A 16,831-nucleotide genomic window follows, 5' to 3' on the forward strand; every position below is an offset into this window, starting at 1 on the left:
GCTAACGGTAAGGAGACTGTGTTGTCCTCATATTCCTTGCCAGCGCTGTGTTGTCTGTGTGAACGCTCACAGAGAGGAAGAGCGCAGTGGTGGGCGTCTCCTCCTCCTGCAGCCTGAGAGCAGCGGCGCTCATCCTGCCTGCTTTATCTGAGCCGCGCAGGCTGCGCACCCCACTGGCCTGGGACCAGTGCTGGGACTGCGGGACAAAGGGGTCACGAGCTCCAATCCTAGGTGAGACACAGCCGCCGTTCCCTTTCCACTAGGCGCACCACAGGGACAAACGAGGAATGTTCAGAAGTGGAAAATAACAATTATAAAACACAACATGCTGTGAGTCAACCCAAATAACTGCATCTGCTGAGTGGAGACAGGACAGTCAGAAGACTGGGCGATGGAGCGTCAGGGCAACAGAGCGTCACGGCAACAGAGTGTCAGGGTAACTGAGCATCAGGGTAACTGAGCATCAGGGCAACTGAGCGTCAGGGCGACAGCATCAGAGCAACAGAGCATCATGGCGATAGAGCATCAGGGCAACAGAGCGTCAGGGCAACAGAGCATCATGGTGATAGAGCATCAGGGTGATAGAGCGTCAGGGCAACAGAGCATCAGGGCAACAGAACATTAAGGCAGCAGAGCGGTAGGGTAACAGAACATCAGGGTGACAGTGCGGCCAAATCTGCTCGTGTCGAGAGGAGAAGAGAGCGACGCTAGACACCCAAAGAGCGACAGGAAGGGCGCGCTTAACGCCGCTGCTCTAAAGCGCGGTCCAGAGAGCGACAGGAAGGACGCGCTTAACGCCGCTATGCTAAAGCACGGTCCAGGGAGCGACAGGAAGGACGCGTTTAACGCCGCTATGCTAAAGCACGGTCCAGGGAGCGACAGGAAGGACGCGTTTAACGCCGCTATGCTAAAGCACGGTCCAGGGAGCGACAGGAAGGACGCGCTTAACGCCGCTATGCTAAAGCGAAGTACAGAGAGCGACAGGAAGGACGCGCTTAACGCCGCTATGCTAAAGCACGGTCCAGGGAGCGACAGGAAGGACGCGCTTAACGCCGCTATGCTAAAGCACGGTCCAGGGAGCGACAGGAAGGACGCGTTTAACGCCGCTATGCTAAAGCACGGTCCAGCGAGCGACAGGAAGGATGCGCTTAACGCCGCTATGCTAAAGCACGGTCCAGGGAGCGACAGGAAGGACGCGCTTAACGCCGCTATGCTAAAGCACGGTCCAGGGAGCGACAGGAAGGACGCGCTTAACGCCGCTATGCTAAAGCACGGTCCAGGGAGCGACAGGAAGGACGCGTTTAACGCCGCTATGCTAAAGCGAAGTACAGGGAGCGACAGGAAGGACGCGCTTAACGCCGCTATGCTAAAGCACGGTCCAGGGAGCGACAGGAAGGACGCGCTTAACGCCGCTATGCTAAAGCACGGTCCAGGGAGCGACAGGAAGGACGCGCTTAACGCCGCTATGCTAAAGCACGGTCCAGGGAGCGACAGGAAGGACGCGCTTAACGCCGCTATGCTAAAGCACGGTCCAGGGAGCGACAGGAAGGACGCGCTTAACGCCGCTATGCTAAAGCACGGTCCAGGGAGCGACAGGAAGGACGCGCTTAACGCCGCTATGCTAAGCACGGTCCAGGGAGCGACAGGAAGGACGCGCTTAACGCCGCTATGCTAAAGCACGGTCCAGGGAGCGACAGGAAGGAGGCGCTTAACGCCGCTATGCTAAAGCACGGTCCAGGGAGCGACAGGAAGGACGCGCTTAACGCCGCTATGCTAAAGCACGGTCCAGGGAGCGACAGGAAGGACGCGCTTAACGCCGCTATGCTAAAGCACGGTCCAGGGAGCGACAGGAAGGACGCGCTTAACGCCGCTATGCTAAAGCACGGTCCAGCGAGCGACAGGAAGGACGCGTTTAACGCCGCTATGCTAAAGCACGGTCCAGGGAGCGACAGGAAGGACGCGTTTAACGCTGCTATGCTAAAGCACGGTCCAGGGAGCGACAGGAAGGACGCGTTTAACGCCGCTATGCTAAAGCACGGTCCAGCGAGCGACAGGAAGGCGCGCTTACGCGCTATGCTAAAGCACGGTCCAGGGAGCGACAGGAAGGACGCGTTAACGCCGCTATGCTAAAGCACGGTCCAGGGAGCGACAGGAAGGACGCGTTAACGCCGCTATGCTAAAGCACGGTCCAGGGAGCGACAGAAGGACGCTTAACGCCGCTATGCTAAAGCACGGTCCAGGGAGCGACAGGAAGGACGCGTTAACGCCGCTATGCTAAAGCACGGTCCAGGGAGCGACAGGAAGGACGCGTTAACGCCGCTATGCTAAAGCACGGTCCAGGGAGCGACAGGAAGGACGCGTAACGCCGCTATGCTAAGCACGGTCCAGGGAGCGACAGGAAGGACGCTTACGCGCTATGCTAAGCACGGTCCGGGACGACAGGAAGGACGCGTTAACGCCGCTATGCTAAAGCACGGTCCAGGGAGGACAGGAAGGACGCGTTAACGCCGCTATGCTAAAGCCGGTCCAGGGAGGCGAGAGGACGCGCTTACGCCGCTATGCTAAAGCACGGTCCAGGAGCGACAGGAAGGACGCGCTTACGCCGCTATGCTAAGCAGGTCCAGGGAGCGACAGGAAGGACGCGTAACGCCGCTATGCTAAAGCACGGTCAGGGAGCGACAGGAAGGACCGTTAACGCCGCTATGCTAAGCACGGTCAGGGAGGACAGGAGGACGCGTTTAACGCCGCTATGCTAAGCACGGTCAGGAGCGACAGAAGGACGCGTTAACGCGCTAGCTAAAGCACGGTCCAGGGAGCGACAGGAAGACGCGTTTACGCCGCTATGCTAAAGCACGGTCCAGGAGGACAGGAAGGACGCGTTAACGCCGCTATGCTAAGCACGTCCAGGAGCGACAGGAGGACGTTAACGCCGCTATGCTAAAGCACGGTCCAGGGAGCGACAGGAAGGACGCGTTTAACGCCGCTATGCTAAAGACGTCCAGGAGCGACAGGAGGACGGTTTACGCGCTATGCTAAGACGGTCGGGGGAAGGAAGACGCGTAACGCGCCCGTCCAGGGAGCGACAGGAAGGACGCGTTTAACGCCGCTATGCTAAAGCACGGTCCAGGGAGCGACAGGAAGGACGCGTTTACGCCGCTATGCTAAAGCACGTCCAGGGAGCGACAGGAAGGACGCGCTTAACGCCGCTATGCTAAAGCACGGTCCAGGGAGCGACAGGAAGGACGCGCTTAACGCCGCTATGCTAAGCACGGTCCAGGAGCGACAGGAAGGACGCGTTAACGCCGCTATGCTAAAGCACGGTCCAGGGAGCGACAGGAAGGACGCGCTTAACGCCGCTATGCTAAAGCACGGTCCAGGGAGCGACAGGAAGGACGCGTTTAACGCCGCTATGCTAAAGCACGGTCCAGGGAGCGACAGGAAGGACGCGCTTAACGCCGCTATGCTAAAGCACGGTCCAGGGAGCGACAGGAAGGACGCGCTTAACGCCGCTATGCTAAAGCACGGTCCAGGGAGCGACAGGAAGGACGCGTTTAACGCCGCTATGCTAAAGCACGGTCCAGGGAGCGACAGGAAGGATGCGCTTAACGCCGCTATGCTAAAGCACGGTCCAGGGAGCGACAGGAAGGACGCGTTTAACGCCGCTATGCTAAAGCACGGTCCAGGGAGCGACAGGAAGGACGCGCTTAACGCCGCTATGCTAAAGCACGGTCCAGGGAGCGACAGGAAGGACGCGCTTAACGCCGCTGCACTAAAGTGAAGTACAGGGAGCGACAGGAAGGACGCGCTTAACGCCGCTGCACTAAAGCGAAGTACAGAGAGCGACAGGAAGGACGCGCTTAACGCCGCTGCGCTAAAGCACGGTCCAGGGAGCGACAGGAAGGACGCGCTTAACGCCGCTGCACTAACGCGCGGTCCAGAGAGCGACGGCGACACTCCGCATTCTCCTGAACCCCTCGAAACGCGTTTAACGCGCCTGGGTGCATTATGTACTCAGAGAACGCCTGTGAGCGATCAGCAGACGGCACAATCACCTTTCAGAACGCGTCAAGGCCGGCTCTGTTCTCCCTCTCTCCCCCGCTCTCTCTGACACTGTCTCCGTGCGCTGCGGCGGCGTGCGGGTGTATTAGAAGCTGAAGTGTAGAAAAACGCTCCTGGGAGAGGCTCTCTGTTGAGAGCAGTGTACTCTAAAGCCTTTTAACAGAGATATTATTACCCCCCCCCACCCCCCACCCACCATCCCCCGACAGAGTGCCGCGTTGCGTCTCAGTTTAATACTGCAGTTGATATATTATGGACACCTGAAGTGTACGGGGCTGAGAGAAACGTTTGTCTTAATTATTCGGGGAGGAGCGATAACGTTTATGAACTGGGGGGGGTGGGGGGGGGCAGTGCTCGTGCTTGTGCTCGTGCCGCTGAAGGAAGAGGGAAGACGTGTTCGGGTTTGGGTTTGGGTTTGGGTTCTGTTCTGGGTCCTGTGGTTCCGCGGGCAGCGCAGGGTGCCCGGTTGATAACGGGCACACATGACGGGCGCCTGAGCTCTCAGCCAGCCTGTGCCAACTGCTCCATCTAGCTTCGGCAGAATTTAAACGCATCCTGACGTCCTTCTTCTTTCCTCTGTCTCTCGTGCTCTCTCTTCCTCCCTCCAGTGCCTCCTTGGTCTGTGGGTAACCTCAACAAAAATGGGCGGAGAGATTAGTGGATAAACCCCCTCCCGCTGCGATGGCCCCTCCCACTGCAGGCTCCGCCCACAACAAGCCCCGCCCACCCCAAGCTCCCTTTGTTCAGCAGTAAAGTGGTCTCAGGAATAAACCTCCTCTCACAGTTAATACTTCCTCAGTTTTCTCCTCCTCCGCTGTGTGTTAAGTTCAGCTTTTTTTTTTTCTTTTTCTCGATTTCTTTTTTTTTAAACGGCACTCCACAGCGCTAACTCCGAGGCCCGGGCCGGAGCGGGGGGGGGGTGTAATTCGAGCGCTGATTGCGGCGAGCGCCTCGGTGTAAAACGCCTCTTTGTCGTTTACGCCGCGCTGATGACGGCTCCTCGAACCCGAAAAGTGCCGGTCGCCATGGCATCGGGCCGCTCGCTGGCTGAGGCGCACCTACGCCTCCTTCGCGACGCGTCCGCGCGCGAGAGCCCGTCGGCGGAGCGTCAGGGGGCATCAGCGCACGCCTCCAAGCTGCAGAGGGGTTTGTACCCCGAACGCAACCACTGGATGCAGCGTCCCGTGCGCTCACAGTTGGCTGCCGTGCGCCAATACGTCTGGATGAGGGCATCAGGAAGTGATGTCATTGGTGTGACATAAGTGAAACTGTTTGCTGTCCATAAGAACTGACATCTAGTTCATAATGCTGGTTTTTTTTTTTTGTTGGTGAACTGTTTGCTGTAATGACCAGGTGACCCAGATGAGGCACGCAAAATGGCTGCCCACGTACTGCACTGCGCTGAGCTTGGATACGGTGCCGGCGTCCTCCCTCAGAGACGCGCTCTGCGTAAATCGCTCTGGGTGAGAGCGTCAGCGCTGAAGTGGATAACCGCGCGCGGGAGAGAGGTGGCCTCGCGCGCCCCCGGCCTCCTGGGCTGCGGAACCCGTCTGTCGCTGCCTCTGAAGGAGAGACAGGCGCTCGCGAAATAAGAATGCGAAACGTTCCTCTTTCCGTGGGCGGCTCGGTCGCCAGGCGTCTGCCCTTGGTAAGTTAACCTCTCCTGGGAGGAGTGAGGTAGGACACATATTTTCGTTTAAGGATCTTTATTTTTACTTTTTTTTAAAAACTGGATCACTTGAGGTGATGTCTGTTAGTGGCGACGCCCATGTAATGGTTTCCCTGCGACTAACAGGACATGGAGGGGCTGCTAGGTAAGAGGGAGGAGGGAGAGAGAGAAGTGGGAGGAGGACAGAGAGAGAGGAGCGGAGAGGAGAGGAGAGGAGGGAGGATAAGAGAAGAGAGGAGGGAGGAGAGGAGGGATGGTGGGAGGGAGAGGAGGAGAGGAGGGAGGACAGGTGGGAGGAGAGGAGAGATGTTCTTCCTCCACGCTGCTCTTAATCTTAATGAAAAACGAGACTCCCAGCAGAGCGCTTTGGCTGACATCCACTGAGAACCTGGACTCTGTTTTCACTCTCATCCATCAGCGCAGCCGACCGCTGGGCGCACACGCAGAGCTGCACAGTCACACGCAGAGCTGCGCAGTCACACGCAGGGCTGCGCAGTCACACACAGACAAGCGCAGTCACACACAGGGCTGCGCAGTCACACACAGTGATGCGCAGTCACACGTAGAGCTGCGAAGTCACACACAGACAGGTGCAGTCACAAGCAGAGCTGCATTGTCACATGCAGAGCTGCGCAGTCACACGCAGACTAGCACAATTATGAACACTCACGCGCGGAACAGCTCAGTCATGTCACAGATCCGGGAAGCACTTCATCACAGGCACTGGAAAATGTGCGTCGGCTCCAGTTGCGCTCACACAATGCTAAGCAGTCAGCATCCCTCAGCCCGCAGCAGCGGTGACCAGGTAGCGTAGCCTAGCCTAGCGTAGCGTAGCGAGAAAGCTCTGTCTCTGAGCAACAGGCTATAACGGCTGTTATTCGCTCCACAGCTTTGCCTTGTGTGGAGAGAAACTCCTAAAACCGCACCAATGCTTCCAGGGAAATACTAGCATCGCTCACTGTCAGTCATCCCCCGCTTGCTAACCAGAACTGAGATTATTTCATTTATTTCAGAGAGCAAGCTCAGCAGGCCCACAAGCAGCAGGATAAAGGTTCTCCTATCAGACAGTACAATCAGCAGATGGACTAATGTCTATTGATGCTGAAAGTTTTGTTTTGGGAATAAAACACATGAAAACCTGTGCTGTAAATAATTTCTTAATTTGCCTTTTGGCATCTCAGAAATTGATGTGCGGTAAGATGTCGTAAGTTTTGTCAAGTTTACTGCAGCTGATGAAAGATATGGGAATGCTATGGTAGGTAAAGATCGCTAAGCTAGCAAGTTGGTTAAAATCTTCTCAAAATGTGATCATAGAAAAACTATCGACATAACTAACCAAAATTTTATATTACATGTTCCCCAACCTAACAGCTGATACCAGTTCAAAGTTTTGAGAATAGTTTGAATCCATACCTGGTTTGAAATACGTGTAATTCTCTCTCTAGATGCCTGCAAATGTTCCAAACACTACTGCAGAACCCTGATAATGTTCAACAGATCACGCTGCCAATCTAAATTGTACAAACACGTTTCAGAAATGTTCTTTCTGAATATCTGTGAAAAGAAGTTATTTTTATTTTATTTTTTTTGTCGTTTTCAGCAATCTACTGGGAATGGGTTAAAGTGTTTCAGATGAAGTGTTTGACCCGGGTCTGTTTGAATCGCATTTCAACAGGTAAAATGATCATGCCTGACAGGAGGCAGACAAAAGCTATTGTGTTTCAGATAAACGGCAGCTTCTCTGCAACAGTCTCCGCTTAAACCGATTTCAGTAATATTCCCGGGCAACCTCGGGAACTTATTAACATTATGTTTCCCAGCGAACTCGGGAAACGTAATAAAACGCCTCGGCTACAGTTTCCGCTAATTGCAGCCTTGTGTAAGAATTGTTTCAGGCAAGTTCCAGGAAGCAGAATTGTATAGACGGCATTAATATATTTGATATTCCTTGCATAAGTAGTAATACTGAAAATGCAAAACTGCGCTGAAAAGACTGTAATGAAGCTATATATTATATTTTTAATCAAAGTGTGTGTGTTGGTTCAGAGCAGGGTGTGTGTGTATGTGTGTGTGTGTGTGTGTAGGTGTGTGTGTGAATGTGTGTGTGCACGTGTGTGGATGTGCATGATTTTCCCATCACTCTATGGCTCTATGCCAATTCTGCAAGTCAAAGCATCCAGTCCTGGAGAGCTGCAGTGACTGCAGGTTTAACTCCAGTCCTGGAGGGCCGCAGCGTCTGCAGGTTTAACTCCAGTCCTGGAGGGCTGCAGTGACTGCAGGTTTAACTCCAGTCCTGGAGGGCCACAGCGTCTGCAGGTTTAACTCCAGTCCTGGAGGGCCGCAGCGTCTGCAGGTTTAACTCCAGGCCTGGAGGGCCGCAGTGTCTGCAGGTTTAACTCCAGTCCTGGAGGGCCGCAGTGTCTGCAGGTTTAACTCCAGTCCTGGAGGGCCGCAGTGTCTGCAGGTTTAACTCCAGTCCTGGAGAGCTGCAGTGGCTGCAGGTTTAACTGCAGTCCTGGACGCCTGCAGTGACTGCAGGTTTAACTCCAGTCCTGGAGGGCCGCAGTGCCTGCAGGTTTAACTCCAGTCCTGGAGGGCCGCAGTGCCTGCAGGTTTGACTCCAGTCCTGGAGGGCTGCAGTGTCTTCAGGTTTAACTCCAGTCCTGGAGGGCCACAGTGCCTGCAGGTTTAACTCCAGTCCTGGAGGGCTGCAGTGTCTTCAGGTTTAACTCCAGTCCTGGAGGGCCCCAGTGCCTGCAGGTTTAACTCCAGTCCTGGAGGGCCCCAGTGTCTGCAGGTTTAACTCCAGTCCTGGAGAGCTGCAGTGACTGCAGGTTTAACTCCAGTCCTGGAGGGCCCCAGTGTCTGCAGGTTTAACTCCAGTCCTGGAGGGCCGCAGCGTCTGCAGGTTTAACTCCAGTCCTGGAGGGCCGCAGCGTCTGCAGGTTTAACTCCAGTCCTGGAGGGCCGCAGCGTCTGCAGGTTTAACTCCAGTCCTGGAGGGCCGCAGTGGCTGCAGGTTTAACTCCAGTCCTGGAGGGCCGCAGTGCCTGCAGGTTTAACTCCAGTCCTGGAGGGCCGCAGTGGCTGCAGGTTTAACTCTGTTAACAGCGTCTGGAAGCTGCACAGCCTGTTCCGGGCAGTGAATGAAAGTGCTAATTTCCTAATGTAAGACAGCAACGGGAAACAAGGTTAGACAAAAAAAGGAGTTCCTGTCTTCCTCCTGTACAGATCCTGACCTCCATGTTGCAGCCCGTGCGGGCGGATCAGGTCAGAACCGGACTGGAGAAGTGACAGGGGCACAGCCAGGGGTTCCGTGGAGCCCATTAATCACTAAGCAAGGGGGATTTGGACAGCGCAGTCAGATCATTAAACTCTCATTAGAGTCCAGTCGACCTGTCACACGGCATGCGCTGGGCTCTCTCTCAAAAAAGGTAAAGGAAGGAGGGAAAGAGAGAAACCGAAGCGAAAATATATATTTATGCACGTTCTTGGTTTTTTGTGCTTCGCTAAGACTTTCCAGGCTTTATACTGCAAACCAAAACTCTGAGACAGAGGTGGGCGGGAGAATTCTGTTTCGGGATTTAATGTCCTGGAAGTGTGACTTTGGCTTTTAATCCTTCTTTTTAATCCTTATTCCAGTTCGTAATGTGATCTGACATTTCAGCTAAAGGTTTTGATAAGCCCGTGTATGACAGCTAAAAACTGGTCTCGTGTCCCTGTGTGAAAAAATATTGCAGTATGAGCTCAATCTGTGAGTGAACTGCAGTGGTGCAAAAAATAATTAGTTAATTAGCTAATTAGGGCCAGGGGGTAATCGTTTACATACACCACCCCCTCCAAGGTTTAAAATTGCACGATCCTGCTTTAGGCTCATATTTGTTCAACACCTGGTGATATTTCCCACTCTTGTTCACAAACACCCTCCCACCCCTGGATGTGCATGCCAGTCTACGTGTGACAGAATCCAGCCGTGGAGGGCCACAGTGAATCCAGCCATGGAGGGCCACAGTGAATCCAGCCGTGGAGGGCCACAGTGACTCCAGCCATGGAGGGCCACAGTGAATCCAGCCATGGAGGGCCACAGTGACTGCTGCTTTTTCGATGAGTTTTGGCAACAGGGCTTAATTTAAGCCGTCGTCCCATTAAAGAGTCCGCACACCTTGTTGGCAAGGTCTTAATTGGCTGTGGAATGAAAGGAGGCTAGAGACAGCAGCAGACTGGGTCACCACCCCCCCCCCCCCCACCCCCCCACCACAAAACACAGATCATGTGACTTCAACATGACAAGAAAAGCTAAACAGATTCTTTAGATCACGTTTTTTACTTCATGAATGGCCTGTTAACCTTTTTTTGGTGCTGTTGTTGCGCGGAAGGGATATGCAAATATTTTTTGCACTATGAAATGTGTAAGTAGTGTATACACTATCCATTTATCATTGATCGTCTGGACTATCTTAATGGAGCGGGGAAAAAATCTGGGTCAGCAGATTTCATGCCAACACTGACACATTTAAGCACAGCTACCAATCGTGTGCTTTGTAGTCTCTTCAGCAAACTCATAAAAAAGCCACACACAGAGGGAGAATAGTTTGTGAAATGAAATGACAGGTGTGTGTACACAGTAAAGTACATTAACAGTGAGTCCTTCGCTGTGTTCTGACCTTGTTAATTGGGGCCACACACAGAGCCATCACAGGCTTGTAGAAACAAAACACCACAATCAGGCCAGGTTCCAGCAGCCCGTCTCTGCAGTCAGTGCCAGTGGTAGCGAGGTCAAATCCCCAATGCCCCAGTGCAGTGATGGGGACACTGTGCTGTAGGAGATGCCGTTTTTCGGATGAGGCATTAAACTAAGGTCCTGACTCTCTGTGATCGCTGAAGATCCCATGACACTCATCACAAAGAGTACGGGGTTCCCCAGTGTCCTGGTTAAATTCCCAAACTGGATCTCTCAACCTGCCACCTAATCATCCCCTGGGATAATTGGCTAAAAAATTGTTCTCTCTCTCCACTTCAGCTGATGTGTGGTGAGCGTTCTGCTGCAAAATGGCTGCCATGCATCACCCAGGTGGGGGCCACACATTGGTGGTGGCTGAGGTGAGTTTTTCCTCTGAGCACTTTGAGCCTCTGGAAAAGCGTTGTATGAATGCAATGATTCATTCATTTGTTCATTTGGGAATTTTTGTTTTCATTATTGTGCATGCTTTCTTTAAAACTTTGTTTTATAAAGGTGAGCTGGCTTGTTGGCCTGGTTTGTATGGCTAACACAAACTGACATTTGGTGTACTTGCATTCAGTCATTTTTCATTATTTTTATTTGAAGTACATGCCTACCTTTTGTGACAAGCCTTTTTTTTCAAGCAGATAAAATAAAGCTTTCTGTGGAAAGAGGGATTTACGTAGCTCTGTTGTATCAGTTATAAAGCAATACTCTTGAAGAATGTTCCAGTAAATTTCAATCCCGTTCCTTTCGAGACAGAACAGTAGAAGCATATCAAATGGGACGAAAACACCAATCCTGAGGTATATCAGACTCTGGGTCCCAAACTTCAGTCCTTCAGGGCTGCAGTGTCTGCTGATTTGACTCCAGTACCAGAAGGTCACAGTTCCTTGCCGGATCACACTGAATGAAAAGGGGCAGCTTGTCCCAGTGCACCATGGGAAATGTAGTCTCTGTCGTCTGTCCTGTCAGAGTGAACCGGAAAGGTTTTCGCGTGAGTCCTCTCATGAGAAGTGAAGCACAAAGGACATCGTCGGGGGAACTAATGTCAAGTTCCGTAGCTGCCTCGGAATTTAATTTGGGCTTCCTGCTTTCTTCCTTCACTTCCTGTAGGGTTGGCATTGATCACGGAGATCCTGGCGCTCGCTGATAAAGAAAGAGCCGCCCCTCCTTCTCCTCACACCCCACCTTTTTTGGTGGGGGGGGGGGGCTCTCAGTTGTCCTCACGTAGGCTGTCTCTGTGACTGGTAAGCTGATGGGAAATCGATTGCAGGCTCCAGGTAAGATTAATGAAAGGGAATCTGCATGGGGAATCTCACCCACCAATCTCAGTCCTCTACATACACACACCCACCATCACCTACTTACCTGCACACACACACATACACACACACACACACACACACACACACACACACACAACCCATCACCCACTTACACACACACACACACACACAGAAATACACTCTCTCTTTTATGCAAACACAGACATGCACATTCACATGTACACACAAGCACAGACGCACACAAACACACACATCCACATGCACACACACACTCTCATACGTACAGACACACACACACATACACACACACAGTGTTCTGAGAGAGCACACAGACATGGAGCTCTCTCTCTCTCTCACACACACACACACACACACACTCCGCTGTAATGAAGCCATCTTCATACTGTGTCAGCATTTTTAACAGTCCGCCTGATTTTCTGCCGATGAGATGGAGAGAGTGAGAGACAGAGAAAGCGAGTGAGAGACAGAGAGGGGGGGGGGAGGGATGAAGGATGCGAAGCGACACAGTAACACCTGTTGAAAGAATAAACTTCAATTGACGTGGGTTAAAAGGTCTCAGTCACTGGCCCTTCTCTGGGAATGTGTGCAAATTGGACTCATCAAAACTACGCTGTCCGTTTATTCTTTTTCAACGGAATATAAAGATTCGAAAGTGCTGAGAATCAAAGGCTGAATATTGGATGCTTGAATCATTTGGAAACCTTTTGTTAATTTTTAAATTTGACTTACTATTAATTATTTTAATTTAGAAATGCTGTTTAGTGATTGTCAGAAAAAGCACTATCGTATTTCAGTGTATAATATTGAATATAGGCCTTACCAATAAATGCTGATTGAATACAGGCCTTATCCTTGGGATTAATATTAATTGAATACTGCCCTTTCCTAAGGATAAATACTGATTGAATACAGGTCTTATCCTAAGGATAAATGTTGATTGAATACAGCCCTTATCCTAAGGATAAATGCTGATTGATAAATGCTTAGAGAGAGGGAGCAAGAGAGGGAGAGGGAGAGAGAGAGAGAGCATGGGAGGTGTCAACTAAAAGTTTGAACCCCACTTCCAAAAAGAACGAGGGAAACTTCTTATCGCTGTTGACGTGGCTTTTACATCTGAAAAAAAAAAAAAAAAAAAAAGAAGCGAATTCCCCACATTAATTGGGTCACACCTGCTACACTGAGGAGCTGCAGAGGAGTCCTATATTGCAGGGTGCAAGTGTTAAGTTAAGATAAGGAGCTGAATACATGGTGCCGTGCTTATCTGGGTCTGGCAAGAGCGGTGTGAGATTGAATAATCTGGGAGGTATGAGAGCCCCGGTTCGGGGATCCGCGGGCTCTTAAAAAATCATTCGACGGGGCATTGTGCTCCTGACAATTCGTGAGCAGAACACAGCCGGTTATCTGCATCGCTGCACCCAGCTAAGTCTAAATAAGGCGTCGGCGTATACACAAGGGAGATTAAAGGTTGATATAAAACCACAACCTAACACAAAAAAAAAAAATTAAATTAATTTCCAGACTTAAATTATCTTGAAAAAGAGGAATAAAACTATTAATTTTCTTCTGTGCGTTTATAGATAAACAGCTATGGAAGCTATGGAAGCCGTCGTCACGGGGTTTTGCTTGTCATGATGTCACCCACGCGCCCTTAACGCCGCGTAAAACAACCGATGGGCTTCTGTTTGTCTGGCGGCCATCTTTGGAGGTGTGGCTGCTGATGGTCGCGTTTGATGAGGACAGAAAAGACCATTTCTCTCTGTCCTGCAAATGAAATAAGCTGTTATTTCTGTCTTGTGTATTAAAGTTGCTTACCCTCGTTGACAGTTGTTAATGGTCTGAGGGTCTCCATGGCTACTGAGTTACCACACCCGCTCTTGTGAAGTATTCAGCATGAGACAGCTGAGATTAGAATCCATAAACAACTTCTGAAGAGCGTAAATCCCTAACTGATCAGAGATTCAAACCAAAAACTGTGGTCAGTCGTTGGATTTGAACGGCATCCGTTGAAAAATATAACTGCTTTAGGATTTCAACTTGCAACCAATTTGTTAAACAGAGCAAATCCCTAACGGGTATGATTTGGTACTTGAACCCACAATCCCCTGTTCGGCAGCAAAAATAACTAAAATACAACTAGTGCGCCCAAAACAGAACTTTACCCTCACAGAATCTACTTACAGTATGTAGCTGTATAAATACCATGTCTGCACCATGTCGTTCTGTCTCTTTTAGGAAACTGAATGGACCAAGATAATGCTGTTTACATTTCTTAAATTTTTTTTGATGCTGCATGTTGGAGAAAATTAAGTTATTTCAAATTTCATAGGGCAAAAAAAAAACCAAACAGATATAATGTGTGAGGATGCACATGAAAAGTGTTTTAATGTGAAAATGGAAACTGCGGCCTTCAAGCTGACAGCCGGGGGAGGGCTGTGGGGGTGGGGGGGGGGGCTGGGGGGGGTCAGGGATGGGTGCGAGAGGGCCCTGCACTTTCTTAAATTTGAAGATTGGAGATCGCAGAATGAGAAGTTATGAAGTGTGAGCAAGCGGGCGTCTATCAGATAAATAGCGTTTATATAATCGAGTTTCAGCGCCGCGCATGCATTATTCATCCCGCCGTTTGCTTTTTCCCGCCTTTTTTTCTGTGGTGACTTAGCCGCTTTTAGGACAAATCGCGGCGGATTTGGGGAACACGCCTGGAATTTATTCAGCGTCTATTTATCCCTGTCCCAGTGTAAGAGGCTCGGACTTACTGAGGGACAGAGAGAGAGAGAGAGAGAGAGAGAGAGAAGGTCTGAGAGAGAGGTGGAGAGGGAGAGAAAGAGAGAAAGGGGAGAGAGAAGGGTGGAGAGAGAGGGGGAGAGGGAGAGAGAGAGAAGTGGAAAGGGAGAGAGAGAGAGAAGGTCTGAGAGAAAGGGGGAGAGGGAGAGAGAGAGAGAAAGGGGAGAGAGACGGGCGGAGAGAGAGGGATTGAGAACAAGAGGTAGAGAGGGAGAGAAATAGAGAGAGAATAAGAATAAGGGGCGAGATTGGAAAAGGGTAGAGAGAGGCGGAGGGGGAGCGATGTAGAGCGGGAGAGGAAGAGAGAGAGGGAAGAGAGAGAAGGTCTGCAAGAAAGAGGGAGAGAGAGACAGAGGGGAAGGAGAGAGAGAGAGAGAGAAAAGTGGACAAGGAGGGGGCAGGGTGCATTGTGGGTTAACGGATGCTTGGTGAGTGCTTTTGCCTCTCTCAGAATGCAAAACTTACCCCGCAAAACCGTCTACACTCGCGTCTGGAAATTGCATTATTCTTTCTGACGTTCTATTATTGGAATTGAATAATAAAGACATGCTACTCTGAGGAAAAAATGTGGCCTCCATATTTGTAATATTGATGCATGTACATTTATATTAGAAATAAGTGGGATATAACAAAATGGAATTTGCAGCTTGAAGGCAAACTGGATTCAGACTGAAACTCAAACTGGAGTCAAACTGGGTTCCATGTGTCCTGTCAAAGAAATTACAAATCATGCACTAAGTGCCTGGGACAAAAGGTGTTAGTGACATCACAGCAATGGGGGGGGGGGGGGGGAGGGGAGGGGAGGGGGATATTTGCAGTACAAATAAATGGCTTTAAAGGTGACATTTCACAATCCCGTTTATCCTATAAAAAGCCATTTATAAGCAGCGGCTGAGAGCTGCCCTTTCCAGCCAAAAAGAGAGGGCGTGCATCTTTATCACTTCATGCCATGAAATGAATTTTTTGTAATGGATTTCCACAGCTGGGCAGATACAGGAAGTAAAAAAACAAAACTGTGTGCCATATTTATCATAAAATGAGAGATTTTATTGAATATGTATTCTACAAATGTCATTTGCATTAATTGTAGTTCCAGTGCAACACAATAAACTCTTTTGTAGTGCATATGTCCCAGAACACTGGTGAGAAAACTTCCAAATAGTCTTCGAAAAGCTTGCAAGGTTGTCAGATTTCCAGATGAAACAAACCACCTTTACCCACCCAGCTGATTACTGTGCGCATCGCCATCATATCCTGCAATTCATTACTGCAATGTGAGCCATTTTCATCCCAAATACTGCCGCTCGTCTTTGCAAATATATTTGCTTGAGAGGAATTTGTAGCGTTTGCTTTTCACCTTGTCTCACCACCCCACCCCCCCATTTTCCTTGCCTCTAAACCTCTAAATAACAGCTCAAGAACAACTTCAAAATCTTTCAACTTCAAAAAGCGTCTTCAGAAGTGCACATGAATGACTCCGCTAATGAAGGAGCAGACTAGCGAGATGATGGCGGGCGGAAGACTTGAAGTTTACGACTACTCCGAGATTTTGTTCATTATGCTTTTGGGCCTTTATATTACAAGGAGGATTATTCTCAGTGCAAGTCTTCATCATTTGCAGAAAATGGTTTTTTTTTTTTGCTTTTTTGCCACAATCAGTTCATGTGTTTTATTCTTTATGTTACACTAATAGGAACCCCATTGCCATGGCGATAATCGCCCTCAGTTCTTCATTGCTTTACTCCGTCTCACTCCCTGTGAATTGTGTACAGTTTGTTTTCCCAGTGGCCCTTCGGACCGACGCCATTTGAACCAACATTTTGTGCGATGTGCAGCATTAAGCCAAAATTATTACCATCTGTCTCAGAATAAGTGCAGCATCATGTACATTTGTACACAGTATGTTATGTTTTATTAGACCTATTTGCTGTTTGTGAGAGACACTTTCATATGTGAATACACCACACCTCACAAAAAATTTAAGCAAAATATTAAATTGAATGTAAGTACTGACAGGAGAATAAGGCTTTGTGGATCTGTAACTGGGTAGATGCTGCAATGGAAATCCAAGAGTCACTGAAAGCATATGTTGGTTTCAGCCCAAATTTTTTGTTTTTGTTGTTGTGCCTGTTTTTCCCCCGGCTAAATTTCACGCAACATCGCCTCCAGTGTGCACATTTGCAGGCGACACCTCGCATGAATTCTGGGTGTAGCGTTGAAAGCATTCCCTCTGAACACCGACGACACGTGTTCTCTGTTCCCAATCACCAAAAACAAGCAGATGTTCACTTA

Source organism: Anguilla rostrata, chromosome 1 (assembly GCF_018555375.3).
Source record: "Anguilla rostrata isolate EN2019 chromosome 1, ASM1855537v3, whole genome shotgun sequence".
NCBI lineage: Eukaryota > Metazoa > Chordata > Actinopteri > Anguilliformes > Anguillidae > Anguilla > Anguilla rostrata.